Genomic DNA, 19,855 nt, shown 5'->3' on the forward strand with positions numbered 1-19,855 from the left:
TATCTTTAAAAAAAAACATTAATGCAGAATGTATTCCAAGTTTTGTTGTTTTTTGAAACTTCCACATTCCAATGACAATAGAGCCTCTACAAAGTGCATCATTCTAATGTACCACAATCTATACATTGGTCCATTGATGAGCATTTAGGTTGTTTGTATTTTTATGTTTATTTTGAATAATGCTGCTGTGAACATTTTTGTAAACATTTTTTTTGTGTGTGTGTGTGGACATGTGTATTCAGTTCTCTTTGGTATATTCATCAGAGCGGAATTACTGGGTCATATGGTTAACTGTATGTTTAATTTCTTGAGGACTTGCCAGACTGTTAGCCAAAGTGGCTACATCATTTTACAGTCCCACCAGCCACGTTTAAGGGTTCCATTTTCTCCTCATGGTTGCCAATACTTCTTAATGTTCATCTATCCATGTTAGAGGTGCATAGTGGTATCTCTTTGTGGCTTTAATTTGCGTTTATCTGATGGCTAATGAAAAGGGGCATCTTTTCAAGTGTTTATTGGAAATCTGTGCATCTTCTTTGGAGAAATATCTATTCAGATCCTTTGCTTGGTTTTCAATTGAGTTTCTATTTATTGTTGAATTGTTCTCTTATGAGATGTAATATTTGCAAATATTTTCTGCCATTTTGTGAGCCATCCTTTTACTTTCTTAATGTCCTTTGAAACACAAGTTTTTAATTTTGATGAAAACCAATGTATATATTTTCCTTTTAATGCTTTTGCTTTTGGTGTCATGTCAAAGAAATCGTTGTCTGAATCAAGGTCACAAAAATTTACACCTGTGTTTTCTTCTAAGAGTTTTATAATCCATTCGGAATGATATTTTGTATGTAGTATGATGTAGGGGTCCAATATCATATTTTTGCATGTGGATAGCCAGTCGTACCAACATCATTCATTGAAAAAACCTCTTCTTTCTTCATTTGTTTGTCTTTGTACCCTTGCAGAAAACTAATTCACTGTAAAAGAAGGGTTTATTTCTGGACTCTCAGTTTTACTTTATTGATCTATTTATTTGTCCAGCCTTATGTCAGCACCACACTTTCATAATTGCTGTAGCTTTGTAGTAAAATTTAACACTGGGAAATGTGAGTCTTCTAACATTTTCCTTTCTCAAGATTGTTTTGGTTAGCCTGTGTTTCTTGTACTTCTTTATGAATTTTAGTATCAGTTTGTCGATTTTTGCAAAAAATGTTCAGCTAGAATTTTAATAAAGATTGCATTAAATCTGTAGATCAATATGGGAGATATTGCCCTTTTATCTATATAAAGTCTTCTAATCCATAGCATGGGCTATCTTTCATTATTTGGATCTTTAATTTCTTTCAATAATATTTTGTAGTTTTCAATGTAGACACTTTGCACTTCTTTTGTTATATTTATCCTATTTTACTCTCTTTGATATTATTAATAGAGTTGTTTTTGAAACTTTATTTTCAAGTTGTTCATTGCTACTGTATAGAAATAGAATTCATTTTTGTAAATTTCTCTTACTAAACTTATTAGTTCCCAAAGGTTTTTGGTTGTTTCCATTGAATTTTTTACATATGCGATCTGGTAATCTGTGAATAGTGATAGTTCCTCCTTTAGAATTATTCTGTTCAAGCCACTATATTGAAATACCATAGACTGAGTGGCTTAAATGAGAGACATTTCATTTTCTGCAGGCTGGGAAGATCAAGGTGCTGGCAGATTCAGTATCTGGAGAGGATGCTTTTCCTGGCTTGCTTATGGCTGCCTTCTTGCTGTATCTTCATATGGTGGCAAGACACCTGGTTTCATCATGGGAGCTCTGCAGGCATGACATAATCTAAACCAAATTACTTCCAAAAGGCCCCACCTCTTAATGCACTTTGGGTTAGGGCTTCGACATATGAGTTTGGGGGGATGGGGCATAAGCATTCATCCTTAACACTTTTCAATCTGAAGGGCTTTTATTTCTTTTTCTTAACTAATTTTGAAAATTTTATTTTTATACTATAATATATGTAATAAGATTTAATTGCAACACATTTTTAAAAATCACTACTATTGTATTTATTTGGGTATCTATTTCAGTTCACATTTTTAATGTAACAGTGAATGAACCTAGAAAGCAAACTGTCCTCATTTTTTCAATACAGTTTTCAGCTAATATTTACTGAATGCAGCATTACTTCCAGGAATGTAGGATATGTTGTGAAAGTTACAAAAAAAAAAATGAACTCTGTCCACAAACTTAATTTCATAGAGAAATTAAGTTTCAAAATGCTTGAAATACTTCCAAAGAAAATATGCTACATACAAATTCAGTGGATATTAGGAAAACTAAACTGTTTTTGTAAACTGATGTAAATAAGACTATGGAAATGACAGAACACAGCCGCATTTTTTTTAAATCTTTAAACTAAGTTTTGTTATATGAAGGTTGCCACATAATTGAATATTTCTCTACTTTGTACACGATTATTCTTAGTTTCCACAGAAAGATTGCTTCTTAACTTCTCATTGGGTGATGGCAAGCACTAAAATCCTGATTTAACAGAATAGTAGTAATAAAAATGCTTCAGTGATTTAACTTGAAAACTGTACATTGGTACAGCCTCATTCTTTTAAGGAATGAGTGAGATTCGACAGTGAAGGTGAATAAGGGGGAAGTTGTTCTACATAGAAACTGACTAGAGTATAGAGGAATTTCTTTTTTTTTAAGTTCTATTTAACTCTGAAAAACAAATAATGCAGAGGATATATTATATAGTTTGAGGAAGATTAAAAAAAGAAGACTAATAAGATACTTTGTACTAAGACATATAAAGTGAGAAGGGTAATTTTAATATAAATAGAAAAGAAGAGTGACAAGCAGAGAACTACTGAGGGACAAAATATAAAACTTCGTAAAAGATTGACTATGGCAGAATGAAGGGGAAGGAATGGTACAAAATTACTGATATTGCCAGCTAAAAATATGAGAAAGGTCTTATGAATCGCTCCAGGTCCTGAAGCCATGAATGGCAGAGTTAGAACTCCAGCATAAAACTTCTGACCCCAAACCATGTGCTCTTTATACCATGCTGCATTTCAGGAGTACCTAGAGGGTTGTGGGCTTTATTACGTCTTCCAAATCTCCAATAGTGTATCATTTATTCAATCTATGTTCTTAAATAGAGTGTTTTACATTTTTTTGCTGAAGTCCACTTTACAACAGAGGAGCATGAGCTCTTACTTCACAGATTCTAGAGGTCATAATCAGAGATGCTCACAATAAGTAGGAAAAAAGAAAAGACCAAACATTTATATTAAAAATTTACATGAATGTGTTCTCATTCATAGTATACAACTGGTGTTTTTGTTAGGATCATGTGACCTAGTCATATGAATTTGGACTCCCAAGGGTTATCATACTTCAGGAGCAAAGTGTACTTGATGTAGTCATGTCATATTCTTTAATGTGAGAATTTCTGTATATACTTCATGCATTTATTTCTTCATTTATTCAACAAATATTTACTTCATGGCTTCTACATTCCAAGCTCCACATGGAGAAATGAAGGCTTTGTGAAAAGAAGACAGCTTGTGTAACCTACTAGCTAAAAATCACTATTGTATTTATTTGGGCATCTATTTCAGTTCACATTTTCAATGTAACTGTGAATAACTTGGAAAGCAACTACTCGTAACTTTTCAGTTGGGATAACATTGCATCCTTCCTGACCAGGGATAATCTGAGTTTGTACTAGTTGCCCTGATATTGTATCTAGTTAACTCTCTTTTTACTCTCAAAAGTATTCCAATTTGGATGATAAATTACATGGTCACCCTACATGTAATACATTTAAATTCATGTTTCTGTAAAATTTCAATATGAATGCATACCTTCAATCTTCAGCATCATTACTGAGGGGCTGAAATAGGAAAATATTAAGTATACAGATACCAAAATTAACAATAATTATAGATTGAACTTCCAAAAAAACAATCCAAAATAGAGGTGAAGAACTTAGGTAATTCACAAGACAGGACAACACTGATTTAACACTTATGACACATAATGTATTTATACTTTTAGTAAGATCAATTAAATAAAACCTTTTTTTCCCCCTTTGTGATTGATTGCTAGAGTTTTGGCAGAAACATGAGACAGATTACTTTTGTGTGCAAAGACTTATTATATACTATTAACCTGCAAAATCCACGGGATTGTATAAATGAGTAGGGGCATAGCATCAAACTAACATACTTGGAGTATTTACTATGTGAAAATGTTCTGCTAGGCTTCTTACATGAATTGTTTTAGGAAAAGACTTAGGAGGGATGAGAAAAACTGCAATTTGAGTAATAGGAAATACTAAGTAAAAAATGAAGGCTAACATTTACCAAGCATTCACTGTATGCCTGGCACTATTCTAAGTGCTTCAATACTAATTCATTTATCCACACAAGGAGTTGTGACGATATTCTTTTTCTTTTTTTTTTTTTAACGCCTACAGCACCTGGTATTCCTAGGTGGTCTCACATCCAAGTACTAACCAGGCCCGATGCTGCTTAGCTTCCGAGATCAGGTGAGATCAGGTACGTTCAGGGTGGCATGGCCGTAGACATGATGGTATTCTTTTAACCTCACAAATAAAATGTAAATGAGACACAGAGAGGTTAGTTGACCCACAATGCCACTCAACTGATACTTAAACCAGATACTCTGGATCTGCCTGATACTGCCTTCCATGTGTTCTTGGGTACCCATAATAATCATGATTCTATCTTACATTTCTAAAACACTTTGTGGTTAGCAAAGTCCTTGTCTGCATATTCTCTCTCTCTCTCATACACACACACACACACACACACGCACGCACACACACACCCCTAGTGAAGCAGGACATGTGAGGGTATCCCCATTTTACAGGTAGAATGTATTTATGTAGTTTGTCCAGAGTTGTCCAAGCAGTGGAACAGAGATTGGTTTGACTGTAGTTCTTTAGTCCATGAGCATCTCACCCTCCATTGCCAAGATCAGAAGTGCACAAACTAAAAGCAGCACATTGGACCCTAGAAACAATCTTTCTTGGCAGCATAAAAATGTAAACCAACATGCTCATCAGCCTAAGGTAGCTCTTTAAACTTTTAATTCTGATATAATGAACTCATAAAAAATAGGCTGCTAGTTTGCTTTAATTTCTCATCTGTGAAATCATGGTAATGTTAGTGTTTACTCATATGCTTGTTGTGAGAAATAAAACACCTAATACATTTATAAAGCACACAAAGCAGTTTCTGGCACTCCGTTGTTATCTCAGGTTATTAATAAGGACTAGCTTTTCAAAAATGTGGGCAGGTTGCATGAAATCATCCGGATTACTGGAAATAGCTCCCAAAGCACAGGTGCCACTGATGTCTGGAAAACAACATGCTGTTTTTGTGCTAATTATGAAGAGATATTGTCAATGACCAACACATATTTGAGGAAAGACCTTTATGTAGTGAATACTTTGAAGAAATGTAAAATGTGTTTTAGGACATTCATTTCCTTTGAGGAGTCTATACTTTCCCATCTATTGACAATAGATTATTTTTGTCAGAGCCTGCAAGGGTTGGAGGGCTGGCAATGGGGAACTGATGTTTAATAGAGTACAGGGTTTTGGTTTTGCAAGATGAAAAGAGTTCTGGAGATTGGTTACACAACAATGTATGTGCTTAACACCACTGAGCTAGGCACTTAAAAATGGATAAGATGATAAGTTTCATGTTTTGTTTATTTAAAAACTTTAAAAGTACATTATTTTAGTTTTAAATCTTACTCTGATAGTTAATTCAAGCACGCATTTGTGAAAGTTCAAAAGGATACACAGGAACAAACATCACATGAATCAGGAAGTTATCAAATAAGAAAAATTATGTCTGTAATAAAGGGACCTTGACAGATAGGCCTTCCCACTACTTCCCACTCCAAAAGACAATTAAAAAAACTGACATAAAAGGCTGATGAACAAAAGTAAAATAAGCAACTACTTCATAAAAAAATAAAATACAATAAAAGATCAAAAAGAGTACAAACAGAACACAGTTTAAAAATTCAGTAGTGAAAGATCTCTTCCACTGTGTAAACCTGAGAAAATGCCAAACTTCTTTAAAAAATAGGTCTTATTTTTATATTTTTATTCACATGGATTAAAAAAAATATATTATTTTTTCTTTCTCCTTCCTTCTTTTCTCCTTCCCATCCACCCACCCACCCACCCACTTTTTCTGCCTCCCTCCCTCCTATCCTTCCTTGTCAAAATACCCAATCAAACTTGATTTTGAAAAATAGGTCTTATGCTCTTTTTTTTTTGTTTGGATCTTTCAATGAGATTTTTGTTGTCACAAAAAATAAGAATGACTCTTAGACTTTGGGTAATGTATTAGTAAAGCATTAATACAGCCTATTACTGTTGCTGGGCAAGGTGAGCCAATGAGGGTATTCCCTAAGGAATTTTTGTCTGTGGCTCTTTTACTTATTATGGTACTGTTATCTCTGTACTAGATAACAAAGTAAAATATTTAAGTCAGAAACAGTAAAATATTTTTTAAGATCTTTTAAGTCATGATGTTGTGTGTGTATGTGTGCTTGCACTTACAAATTTTCAATGCCCAAAAGAATCAACTGTTGGCCTTGTATTTCACAGACTATTCTATGAGAAGCTCAGCCTGGAGCTTTGGGGGCTAAGACATGTTAGGTAAACTTTGGATGATACAAGCACTTGGGAAGAAACTTCATCTGGATACACTGTAGTTTACGTAATTAAGCATTAACTTCATAGTGAGTAAGGAAAATAAAAAAGGTGTGTGTGTATATTTAGGCCACTCACAAATTCACATCAGCCTGTGCACTGGAGAAGCAATAAATGCTAAACAGCAATCCTTAACATTTGGGGCCTAGGTCCCTTTGAAAATATGATCAAAATATGTATATACACACCTAATATTGCATATAATTTTAGGCAATCTGGGGACTTCTTAACATGTCTGTGTAGGCTGTGAACCACTTGGACACCAAAAAAACCTCCCACACGAAGAACAGAAAATATAAAGACCTTGTCAGGGATTCAGATGAATAGTAACTTTCTAGACCAAGTAAGAGCAATACGTTGCTTTCAGTAATGAAATTTTTTAAAATTTAGAATACATTTAATACTGTGTGCTATTAGTGCATAGCTCTATGACATTTTAAACATTATTAAAATATTATTTAAAAAGATCATTTTTCTGTTTCCATTTGTGGAATCTTTTTTAAACATAGATATTAAAATAAGAATTTTAATTAGTAATTTTAGTCCATGTGGTAATATTCAAATACATGTAACAACCACTTCAAAAAAGTTAAAATAAGTCTTAAAAAAAAAGACATTGTCATAGATAATTTCAAAATGATATTTATAAAACAATGTAGCTATAATCGCAAAGCTTTCAGAAATTCGTTCCTAGTTATAAGTAAAATATTTGCCAAACCTTTTTATTAAATAGTAACTGGGAATTTTCACTTTCTATTTAAAATAAAATGAAATACAATAAAGTTACTGTAGTAAATATATATATATATCAGTGATGAATTATAGTTTTTAGTTTTGTATGTTTACACCATTACATTCATGCATATAAACTTACGCATTACTGATACACTGTAAGATGGAACAGAATTTCCTACTCTTTAGCTATACCTTAGGTCATGGACAGTATGGTTCTGAATATGGAGAAAATCCTTTTTATTTACCAAAATTCAGAGGCTTCTCTGTAACCTTATATCTTGGTAAATTTTATTCATCAGGATTCTCCTATTGGTAAGCAATAGGAGAATAGGTGATAAAGCCCACCAAATGTTGGAGATGTAATGGTATGCAAAACTGACATCATTACAAACAATTAATTAGACTTCAGAGTGATTACATGCTATGAAGAAGAAATAAATGGTGCTATGATTGTGTTTAACAGTCCTTAAAATGAGAGTAAAATCACTGCCATAAGCTATTATCTACTAACTCAACTTATTTATCTAACTAAACTAGAATGTTTTCCTTCTAGCAGGTTAATAAATGCATTTCCTGTTGTCTTATTTCCTTCATACTTCTAAAACTTGCAAAATCAAAGCCTTTAATTTGGTTGTGAACAAATTTATCTCATGGAAAATGCTGTCATTGTATTCTTTTGAATAAAAGTGGTGGCTTAATAGTTATGGATATGAGAGCAGGGTGAATTAAAAAATGATGTCCATTTACTATTAATTTTAATTTCTCTGAAGAGAAGTGACAGGTCTAAAATAGTCAATTGTTCTTTTTGCTTATAATTTTAGAAGGAGAATACTTTGATTTTCACATCACATTAAGAATACTTAAGACAGAAAAGTTAACTCAATTTGAGACATTGCTTATACATTGGTAAACTTTAGGAATTGTTCGAGGTGATATATGAGTCATTATCACAGAGAGGAAAGAATAAGTAATAGATTAGGGAAAAGGTTGGAAGCTAGCTAAGTGTAGAGGGGGTCGGTGTTTATTTTGTGATTGTTTTATATTTTATGACCATAGTTGCTTAAACAACATCTTAATTATCAAGACTTGCTGACATTTTGTAACCAGAATATGAACTCCATGTTGGAGAATTTTGTTCTCTCACTGGCATTATGCTCTGCTGCCTCTTGATCTCCAATTCTCTTTGTTTGACAACCTGTAGTTAGTGACTCACTGGTTTACTTTGATGATTTTACCTACTTCATTCTCAGATTCTGTAGTTATGATCCTATAACAATGTCACTCATGACTAAAAAGAATGTCTTCTGACCAAAACAGGGTTCACTTTTACTCTGAACCGCTAATAATTTTCAAAGAGAAAGATCTTTAATCACAGCCCAAAATGTCAATATCTACTTGTCTTAGCTTTTAATGAATCTCAACTGAGCACCATAGACAATTCTGTGTTTTTTTAGCACTGACTTTCAAGCAATGAAAATGTTCTCTACTAACTGAAAACTACTAGAAGCATTCCAAGGTTTTCATCACTTTTTCTGGCATCGATTCTTGGATGTGTCAAACTGTGGAAAGCCCTTTGGCAGTAAGAACTGCTTCCACCTGTGAAACCTTTATTCCGATTTCTTAAGAGGAAAATTGATTTAATTATTAATGTTGATTAAGTCAGTGGTGAGCCTTTTGTTTTTTTTGGTTAGGTCAGGGTGTGTACAGTACCCTTGACAGTGCTCTTGTCTGATGAGATGCTGGAGGAAGAGATTAATTGGAAACCATTTGGCTGCTGTTTTTAGAAGGATAGCAGGGCATGACATGCTTACTTTAGTGCAGAGCAATAAAACACAAACTGCCTTCTAAAAATTTTATTGTGGAAGTTAATATTTCATTTTATTATCTGATTATAAAAATCAAAATGTAAGTAGCTCAAATAACAGTCTTGACTAATATATCACGAAAGTTTAGTTACCATACAATTGAAAGCCATTATCATTCAACACAATCATGGAAAAATAGCTTCTTTTTTTTTTTTTTTTTATGGTGGCATAAACCTGAACACTTAATTATTTTTCTAACAAATGAGCAATTTAAAGCTCTGCCTTTCTAAAATGTCACTGCACTGTGTAATATTGAACAGATGACAATTACACATACCTTGACCATTAGATATTAAATGCTAAATATTATATGCAGCATTCAAAATATGTTCTGATCTGCAAATGTGTTTGATAGGAAGTAGATGTCTTCATTTACATCAATAACTCATTTATTTATTCACCTATTATGTTCCAGGCATCTTTCTCTCTAATCATTTTTAAGAAACACTAATGCCTACATCTGATCTCAGACTATTTAAATCAGAAATACATAGTGCCCAGACATTTGTGCATGTTAAAACTTTAATGTATTACTAATATACAACTAGATTTGAAAACCATGTGTTTTAGTAGTGGAGAGGAAAGATAAGAGCCCTTTTCTCATTTCAGTGAAAGAAACCGACAATAAACAAGTGAATTAAAATTTAAGCTACTGATAATCACTAGAAGGGAAATAAAACAGGATAAGAGGAGAGGGCAGCAGTCAAGCTAGGACAGCCTTTTGGAAGTAGTAGCATTGAAAGGGTTGACTGATGGGTAGGTGCTTGAGCTCTGTGAAGGTTCTGGGAAAGGGGCTCCTGTAAAGACCCGAAATGAGAATGACTCTGGCATATTTGAGGCAGAGCAAGAAGTCTTATGTGGATGGAATGGAGGATGAGGGATGGAGGGAGGGAAAGTGGGAGGTGGTAAGGTGATGGGGGAGAGAGAGAGAGAAAGAGAGGGAGAGAGAAAACACTAGTTTCTGTATGAGACAGCTCATGGAGAGCCTGTAGGTCTATAAGTGGGAGCAGAAGCCATCAAATGGTTTGCTCTTGTTTGCATTTTGAGAATGTCATTATGATTATCATTAATATCATTAAAGAAATAAATATGGAGGATATCCTTATTTAAAACAAATCTAGATTTAGAAGCAACTTGGTGCTCACCATACTTTTGTGTATGTGGTGATAATTATCCTGTTCTAATGGGGAGGAGGCACTTTTTTTTTTTTTTAAGAAAAATGTACATGTCATTTATGTTCCATGAAATTTTTCTTAAATCAAAGGGACTTGTAACAAAATCTAGTTTCTATCATGCTTGCCTGTCTTTCCAAATTTAATTCTATTTCCTTCTTAATGACAAAATGTTCTTTACTGATATATATTGTCAGTTTAAAAAAATAAAAATGATTTCATGGCTTTTTTTATGAACCTGACTTAATATGTTCATAACTACTTGCATGTCATATCCATCTGCATTTCAGTCAAGACTTTAGTTATAGTAATAGGCTCATTATCTGGAGATGAAACTGTTAATCGTGAAATCATCTCTATCTCATTTTTTGAGAGCAGTATGAATAAAACTCTGGAGATACTCCATGAAAAAGTATTTTCTTGGTGAAATAAAATAAGGAAATATGATACATTTTTGGAGATTTAAATACATGATAATATATTAAAAATGTGGGATATATCACAGTAAAAACATTGTTTAAATTTATCCAGATGTTTTACAAACTTATTTGGCTATGGAACCCTGTTGAATGTATGTGCGTGTGCATGTGTAAAACACTTCTTATATTTCATAGAACTAGCCTTTCTCAGAATTCATTTTTAGAAACATTGTTCTACATATATAACTGACTTTTATTTCTTCAAATGGTATTATTGATGTCTCACTCACCTGTACATGTTTATAAACAAGACAAAACAGTCAAGGCTTATGATTTTTTTTGACATTGAACAGATGTGAAGTTTATTCTCTTATTAGTGCCTGCAGGACTTAAAAATAAACCTGTGAATAGTTTCTTGCTTGTTCTTCTAAAGTCTTAAATTTAAATTTATCGATGACTCCAGGCCTTTTCACTAAAAGAGTGGTTACAGTGCTCCTAGCCATATGCCAAGATATTAAATGGTTATGTCTCTTTCAAAAGGCTCCGAACATTACAGTGCCAGGCTCCTTTCTCTCTGCTTCCTCTCCATTATCTGATTTAGAAGGCTGATAGGCAATGCTGGCCAAGAGGGTGGAACATCCTTTGTTCTCTTTAGTGTGCACAGTGGCTTTTCCCACTGAATATGTATAACAATTAAAGCATCTGGGGAACTATCACCACTTACTTCAAATCAGTTAAAGGGAAAAGAATACAGAAAAGGAAACTGATGCTTAATAGGAGGTGGGTTCTAATTTAAGTACAACCAGATTGTAAAGACACGTGGGCAATGTAGCTGTCTAAGTGACTTGAAAGCCCTTCCCACTCTTAATTTACTAGGAGCTATAGAAATATTAAATTTTGAAAAGTGATTTTTCCACAATCTCAATATTTTTTCTATTAATATCATTGCCTTTTTTTCCTTGTAAAAAACATTATTTTTAGTCCATTGTATTTGTAAGAATTCAGAATTATAACATCTAATTGCCTTTGGTATATTCAAGGGTTCATTTTTATACCTTTGAAGAATTATAGTATGTCTCTGTGTACATGTTTAGTATATAGAAGATACTCAGTGCACCTGTAGATTTGTAGCTACTTTGCAGTAACTTTGGTCACTCAGGGAGTTGAACCCAACAGTTGGGAACTGTTGAAAGCAATGTACATACATCAAGTAATGGTTGACTATGGTTGGGTTTAGAGTGTTTGCAGGGGCTGAATTATGGAGGAGTATAAAATTTATCTTGAAGTTTCCAAGAAAACATTGAAGCATGGTTAATAGTTGGGTGGCAGAATAAAGATTTTCATTTTTGAGCTATGCTTGCCGAAAGGTAAAGCAAGGACTGGGGTAAACAGTGTAGGTAAAGAGAGTCCAGTTTTCAAGGCAAAGGGTTATTAATGTCTGGCAGTGGGAATGGAGGAAGTGGAATAAATTCTAGAGCTCTTTCGAAAGTCAGATGGACAAGATGTGGTAATGAGATGTATATAGGAAGTTGTATAAGGGGAAGAAATATGATGTCACTTGAAGAGTTGGCAACATTTTCCCAGGTGAGAAATTTGGAAGCAGAGTAGTTTTGGCAGTCATGAAGGTAACGGCTTATTTACATAGGCCTAATATATGACACCTTTGGGAGCTGACCAGTGTCAACAGTCTCACTAGTCACACTTTATATGTTTGTGTAATACTGAATTTTACAGACTGCGTTCTATTAAACCTATCAACTCTAATGTTGCAGTTTTTCAAAAGATATTTTACAAACCTTTATTTACATGCAGTGGGCTTAATATGTACTATGGCTATTTTATCATCTGTCTTATTTAGAATTAGCTGACCTCCCTTTGTGTTGCTCAAGAGAGTCGTTTACTGTAAATAAATAAATCCTTGTTGTTTCCTATCCAAGCATTCTTCTCACAGTACTCAAGTAGTAGGAAGCCCTTTTGGCTTTCTACATTGGGGTTCATAGGTCTGTTACATGGAGGGGAAGTGCCCACTGAGACCACTTCCTGACCCCCAGGATTAGCCAGTTGCTTGTCTGTATAGAGATGTCTGTGTCGAGAATTAATAATGGAAAGTGAAGATTTTACGTTCAAACTAGCAAAGTCAGAGTACCAGTTTCATGGTGTGAGGCCCTCAGCATCGGCATCCTTGTTCTAATGAAGCCCAACTAATTTGGAATGTTCTATCTCCAGGAAGTATAAAAGTATAAAAAAATGTAAAATGACAATGAATTTACTTTTATATGTGGTCAGATTTTAGTTTATCTATGCAGATAAATAGGACATGAATTCCTCAAGAGTAGATATCTGTCTGTTCATCATTGTGTCACTACCGTCTGGAGGTATTCCTGACACTCAATAAATATTTGGTAAATGAATGAATTTTAGTTATTGGTTCCAGTTTTTCTCTTAGCTTAGCATTTATCCGTGTCTGTGAACTGGCCGGGATGGATAGAGGAGAAGGCAGGAGCTGGAGGAGTTGCCTCAGCTGTGGGGTAAACAGTTGAGTTCCAGCAGGTGGACAGAAGCCTGGTGTCGAAGGCTACCTTACACTACCTCTGGGCGTTGTTGAAGAAATAGAGTAGCTCGGGAATTGAGAATGAATCAACAGGGAGTTTTGGCTTGTGGATATGGCATGGCCATGGAGAGTCAGATGGCATTTTATAGCACACACCTGGGGCTTTCACAAGTGTTCTTTTTGAGGTCTAGGTCAGCGTATGCCAGTGAGGAGGATTAATTTGTCAAGTTTCAGTTCTGGAGGGAAAGTGTGACAAAAGTACAGTATTATCCGAAGAACTCAGAAACAGGTACCAAGACAGTAGTGGTTACATGCCAAGGCCCATGGGAAGGATGCACAATTAGGAACGTGGTTTCTACATGCTTTTACCAAAATGAGAGGAGGCTGTGACTAAGAGCGATAACATCGTCCTTCAGCCATTAAGAACAGTGACCAACATCACTGAATGTGAAGCGGAGATGTCTAGATGCTCTCCTCCCTAGCGTGCTTTGTCTCCAGAGTGGTTGGGCACGGGTCTGATGTGAACCCCAGGCATAAGGATGTGGCAGTGCTCCATGGGTGTACTTGTGACCATGAGTCCTCCTCCTCCTTTCTCCTTCCCCTGTTGCCTCCTTTTCCTTTCTTTCTCTCCTTTATATCCTATCCCTTCTTCTTCTCCCTTTCAACCTTCTCTTAACTCTTCTCACTCATCTTCCTTCCTCTTAGCTGTAGGGTGTGATTTTGTAAGTATGCCTATACCTAATATTTTATTATAGGAAAATAAAATGTAAGTAAGAATAATCTAGGAAAATGACTGGGCTTTTTGGTGTTGAGAGATCCATGAAGTGGAGAAAGAATACATTCTTTCCTGTTACATTGATATAATCTGTGAATACATTTATTTAGCCTCAAGTTAAAAAAAAAAAAAAGTTTCAAGCACAACAAAGAAAATACAGAAGCCATGGATAAATTATATTTGCTTTGTTCGTAGGAAGAAAGAGAGAAATCATAGCATATGTTTGTTTTTGTTTTTGAATTAACTATAGAACAGACGTCTACAAATGAAGAGTATGTTTTCTTTTTTGGAGACTACATTTTTTTTAGTGACTTGAAATTCATGACAAAAATTTGCTTGGTTTTTATTTTTTACTTTTCATTCAATTAGTATAATTCTTTGAGAGTGTATTTGATAGAGTAAAATATTGTTTTTACAGTGTTATATATCATGAAATTTTGTTCATTTGTGGTTTTAAGACTGATTCCTTGGGTGGATACTAAGGCGAACAGACAGAAGAGGTGACGTTAGATTATTTTGATGTGAGGAAAAAGACCCACTCAGTTACCTCAGTTAGGTTAAGTTTAGGGTTGAAGACAGGAATCCTATGCATGTGGCTAGCCTTTAAGGGAACCTGGGGAAACATGGACTGAGATACAGAAATGGGAAGTAATCAGTGCATCTCTTTGAGGTTCCTAGTGACAGAGTCGATTCTCTGCCATTGTAATGATGCAGGTCCCTTCTGTGCCACCCCCACTCCCTCTTCTAACAGTCTCTCTATTCTACATGTTTCTCTACCTTCTTTGGATTCAGTTTCTGATCACTCGTGGTGTTCTTCATGACTTCAACTGCCTCGTAACATCTGTAAAGCATCTTTTCCTTATGTGTTTTGTTTTCTGTTACAGTTACAAATAGTTTGATTTTCTTCTATGTCAGAGTTTTTTTGCTTTGTTTAGGCAAAGATTTTGACGAGATCTTTACTTAAGTCTTAGATGATCTAGTCTTAGCTGGGGTGCTCACTGTAGGCTCTTCAGACGAAAAGGGTTATGCTGAGTGCCTCCAGGTAAGTTATTCCTCCAGCAGGAAGATGAGGGCAGGACCCTTGTAGATGGGGTTTATAGGCATGACAGGCATTTTGAAATGGCCAGTTTGAGTATAGTGAGGAATTACTTTGGCGCAAGAAGTGTAGTGGTTGGAGGTCCTCAGCATTCAGTCCATACTTGGCCTTCCTGAATTTTAACCTTGAAGCAATCAATGAATCAGAAATAACTATTCCTCACTTAGTTTTCAAGGCTTTTCTTGGATCTCATTGCGTATGTTTTGTCATCAATTAAAAAAAAAATCACCAATTTTAATTCACCAATTTTTCTTCCAATTTAATTTTCATTCACTACTTTATGGGTTATTTCAACCTATAGGTGAAACTTAAAAATCCATAAACAGCTTCTATAAGGAGTTAAACTTACTTGTTAATGGTGACATCTATAAGTAGGTAAGGCTCTTTCAGTTTTAAAAAATGATAAAGATCGCATCTCAGAGTGTTGTCTCTCATTTGGATAAATTATTTCTCTGCAAAGTCCCTGAGCAGGTACTCAAAGACTACACAGGTAACATTGGCAAAATCTAGAGTTAGAACTTTTAAAATGTGAGTTGAGTCGTCTTTAAATGAATTGCTTTCAAATGCATGTGCTGCTTCTATTTAAGTGTGTGTGTGTGTGTGTGTGTGTGTGTGTGTGATTGTTGTTGGATTTTTTGTTTGATTTTTGGAAAAGTAGAGCTTGATGACCCTATTGATAAGATTTTTCTCCCTTCTAGTGCTTTTTTTGCCTTTCCTCCTCCAAATATCTAGTGAGCATTTACCATGTGTCAGGCACAGAGGAAGTAATGCCATTTTTATCTAATTCAGACATACTGCCAGCAAGATGTAAGTAGGTTGAAAAGGTTAGTTTCCTTGATTAGGCAGTAATTATCATTGGTACACAAGCATCTGATATATTCTTTCAGACCTCACACTATGTCTGTTTTCTTCTGTAGTAAGTTCTCTTGGCATGTACTAACAGAAAAAAAAATTAATTCATTTGACAATAAGCAATTCTTAGCTTAGAATAGGTTTTTCTGCAAAATCATGCTTTAGTCACAATGGGTGAGGATTTTTCTTTTTCAGTATTATTGCTATGCATAGTTTGCCAAAAAACGTGAAACAAAATGACAAATAGTGCACAGGATTTTAGCATGTAAACTAGAGTGTTATCCTCTAATTGTGAAAAGGAAATAAAAAGTCTCAGAATTTCTGAGTTGTGGTCTTAGCTCTGATGCTTCTAACTCATTTCTCAGTGTTGATTTTCTTTTTGGTAAAAGAAGGAAAACACATCTCTATATGGGACTGGGTTGTTTTTTGAAAATAAAATTCCATTATAACAGCGAAAATATTTTGAAAAGTAAAAAAAGACTTATAGATTCATCACCATCAGCAGCTGACCTAGTTCAAATAGATCTCTATTTAGAAATTAAGAATTAAGTTAGATGCAAGTGCTTAATAGGATGACATTTATTTTATATTTATAATAACGTTGTAAATTGTTAATTTGTCTGACTCCTCTACTAGATTAGAAGTTCCATGCCTTCATCTGTATCTCCAGTACACAGTACTGGATCAAGTATTCAATAAATGTTCATTGTATCAGTAAAACTGGGAAGGAGATGAAGAAAGTACATCTTTGTAATATCACAGTCTGATTATTATTATAAACTAGTGAAGTAGCTTTCAGTCATATTTTGGAGAGCAGTATAAATCCATCAAACATCTGGCTAGATCATTGTTTCCCTTTGAAAAGCTTTTGTTTTGTTTAGTTCACTCTGCCCACCCCGCTACAGCCCAACTCCCGCCCCCACCCCCCAAATGGTTACAGCACAACAGAGAGAATATACTCTTGGTAATATCATTTTCAGTAACTGTGTTAAATGAAGTCTTTATTTTCTGAAAGAATGTATTGTACTGTTTCAGTTTTAAGTGCTTTTGTGTATATAGCAAAGAGATAAAGACTGCCTTGCCCAGTTTTATCTAGTCATGAGTTCTCTGGAGGAGTGACCTGCTATGGCTGACATTAGTGCTTTTCCCCTTAACAATAGATTCAGAGCATTATAAAGACTGCTCTTTGATCTAGTCGTAGCTTGAAAATTAGATCTACTTGGTATTACATGATCTTTTTTCTACTTTTCTATGGCTCAGTGTTGAATTCTTATGAAATGTTTGCAAGAGTTTACGTGCAAGTGTGGACTCTGCCATCACTTGTTGGAAAATGGAAACTCAGTTGTAAATTTTACCTTTTCAGAACAAGTCCTGACTTCTGGAATGCATCCTTTTTGACTAGTAACATGATCTCATATTTGTATAGTACTTTATCCTTGTGAAAGTGCTTTCATACATAACTGCTTTGAAAATACCCCCAGGGGAGAGGAAGAATGGTATTATTAGCATCATGTGGCAAGTGCTCTGCAGGTTACTTTGACCTAACTTATATATAAAATGTTTAACTGTCAAATGAAATTAGACTGGACCTAGGTGTCATGTCATTTCCACATTTTAAAAATTATTCTGATAAATCTGTGAATAAAGAAAAGACTTGCTATACCTAAGCTAAACCATATCATTGGGTTTTGGAGCCTTGGGAGATTAGTCTCAAATGAGATGACTGCAATCTTCTTTGCTCACAGATGGAAAACTGTCTTCATTTATCACAGAGTAACTGAAGAATAACTGAAAACAGAGATATCTTTGATGCTTGTCAAGACAGAAATAATTCCCTTCTGATGAGGAAAATGTGTAATGAAGAAGGCTTAAGAGAAAGATGTTCATAGCCTGAGAAAAATATAATGCTTGTTCATTATACGTGTTTCATATATTCATTTACAGCATAGACTCTGCCCTGTGGGGTTGAGGGAAGGAATGATTCAAGTATATATTTATTCTGGCTCCCTTGCTTTTTCCTCCTTTTATCCCCCATTTCTCCAAATATTGCTAAGATTTCCATCTTTTTCCCTAGTCAGAATTATCTTCTTTTTCGAACTCTCATTGCATTAAAAAAGTTTCTCTTTCACTTATATGTGGAATCTAAGGAACAAAAAGAACAAATTAATCAAAAACAGACACAAATATAGTGGACAGACAGAGGGGAGGTGGATTAGGGGACTGGGAGAATTGGGTGAAGGATTAAAGAAGTACAAATTAGTAGTTGATAGTTGAGCATGAGGATAGGGAGCATGGCACAGAGAATGCAGTTAGCATTAATATGATGGCTAAGTGGAGGGCCAGAGGAGGGAGGGAGCAATTGGGGAATTGTTTTATGAACAATATAAATGTCTAACCAACGTACTGTATACTTGAAACTAATTTAAATAAATAAATTTATTTTAAAAAAAAGTTTCTCTACCCTGGTATGAGTTTTACTTTGCCATATATTATTCATTAACCCAAGTAAATTTTTAACCCGTGACCAGTTATCACTGCTTTGGATTCACCTTGGTGCTTAGGCTGCATATTCTATAAGATATTTGAGAGGGCAGAATTTGTGAAGAGTTAATTAATGTTAAAAGAAAACAAAGATTCTACCTTAACCTACTTAGGCTGAAAAATATAATAACAAAAAGTTTCACAGAAGTGACTTGTGTTTTACACTAATTTCAGCAGAAAGAGTGAATCACTTGATACTTGTTCTACTTTTTCTAATTAGGAAAATTTCCTGCTGATGACAGCTTCAAAGCACTGCTAAAAGTTTTATGTCAAATGTAGAGTCAAGAACTAGATTGAATTTGGTAAATTTAAAATTATTAATTCAGAAATAGTTTGTCATGTCTCATCCACTGTCATTTTTTTCTTTACCACACTGAGAACAGAGAGTAGAGAACTTAGAATGTTTATGGAACAGTAATAGGTGATATGAATTCCTGGTCCAGACTGACATCTCTGAGATTAGGAAAGCCCAGGATCAGGGTGGTCTTGGTCTTGTTCTGTTCCTACATAAATTAAATCTCAAGCATCATTCCAGTTTTACATCTCACAAATATGAATACCCCGAGTCTTTTTCTATTTTGCATTACAAAATAACAAATACACATGAATTTCTAAGAAGCAATTTTGCCTGTCTCCCCTTTCTTTCATGGTCTCTTCAGAGCCACATTTGCCACATAATCTTATTAAACCATGTATCTTGTTGTACCACTTCCCTGTTTTATCACACTCTTATTACCTTTAGAGTAAAATTTCAAGTTCATAGCTTGGCATTCAAGAACCTTTTCGATAAGGCCTTTCTTTACCACTAAAATTTCTTATAAAACAGTCTTCCATAGCATCCTATTTTCAAATCGTGTATATCTAACCACATAACTGCTTGAAGGTGGCATGCCCTTTCTTATATTCTGTGCCTTTGTTTATGTCATTCCTGTGCCAACTCTGTGGCCTCTCCCAGTTTTTTCACTGAACAACTTACAAACTAAAGAGTCACAGCTTCCACCTTCTGTGTTTCTTCCAAACCTGACCTTGCCATTAATGTAGTTCTTAAAACATTGACAAATGCAAAGGAGGATATAGACTTATTT

General features: G+C 34.6%; 1 protein-coding gene and 1 pseudogene across 17 annotated transcripts in view; one reads left to right on the forward strand and one right to left on the reverse strand.

The window, feature by feature from the left end:
- The window catches only part of GULP1 (GULP PTB domain containing engulfment adaptor 1), a 203,932-nt gene that overhangs the window by 50,041 nt on the left and 134,036 nt on the right, over positions 1-19,855 (forward strand). For 2 of the 17 annotated variants that reach the window (XM_039844204.1, XM_039844206.1), the window contains exon 1: positions 4,516-4,566. The exons of the other annotated variants lie outside the window; for them this stretch is intronic. The gene's annotated coding sequence lies outside the window, so the exon portion shown is untranslated. Of the gene's footprint in view, positions 1-4,515; positions 4,567-19,855 lie in introns of those variants that run through there. 17 annotated transcript variants of the gene reach the window in all.
- LOC120587758 (uncharacterized) lies at positions 4,476-4,594 on the reverse strand (annotated as a pseudogene).

The sequence above is a fragment of the Pteropus medius genome, unplaced genomic scaffold (genome assembly GCF_902729225.1).
Source record: "Pteropus medius unplaced genomic scaffold, Ma_sr-lr_union100, whole genome shotgun sequence".
NCBI classification, from domain to species: domain Eukaryota; kingdom Metazoa; phylum Chordata; class Mammalia; order Chiroptera; family Pteropodidae; genus Pteropus; species Pteropus medius.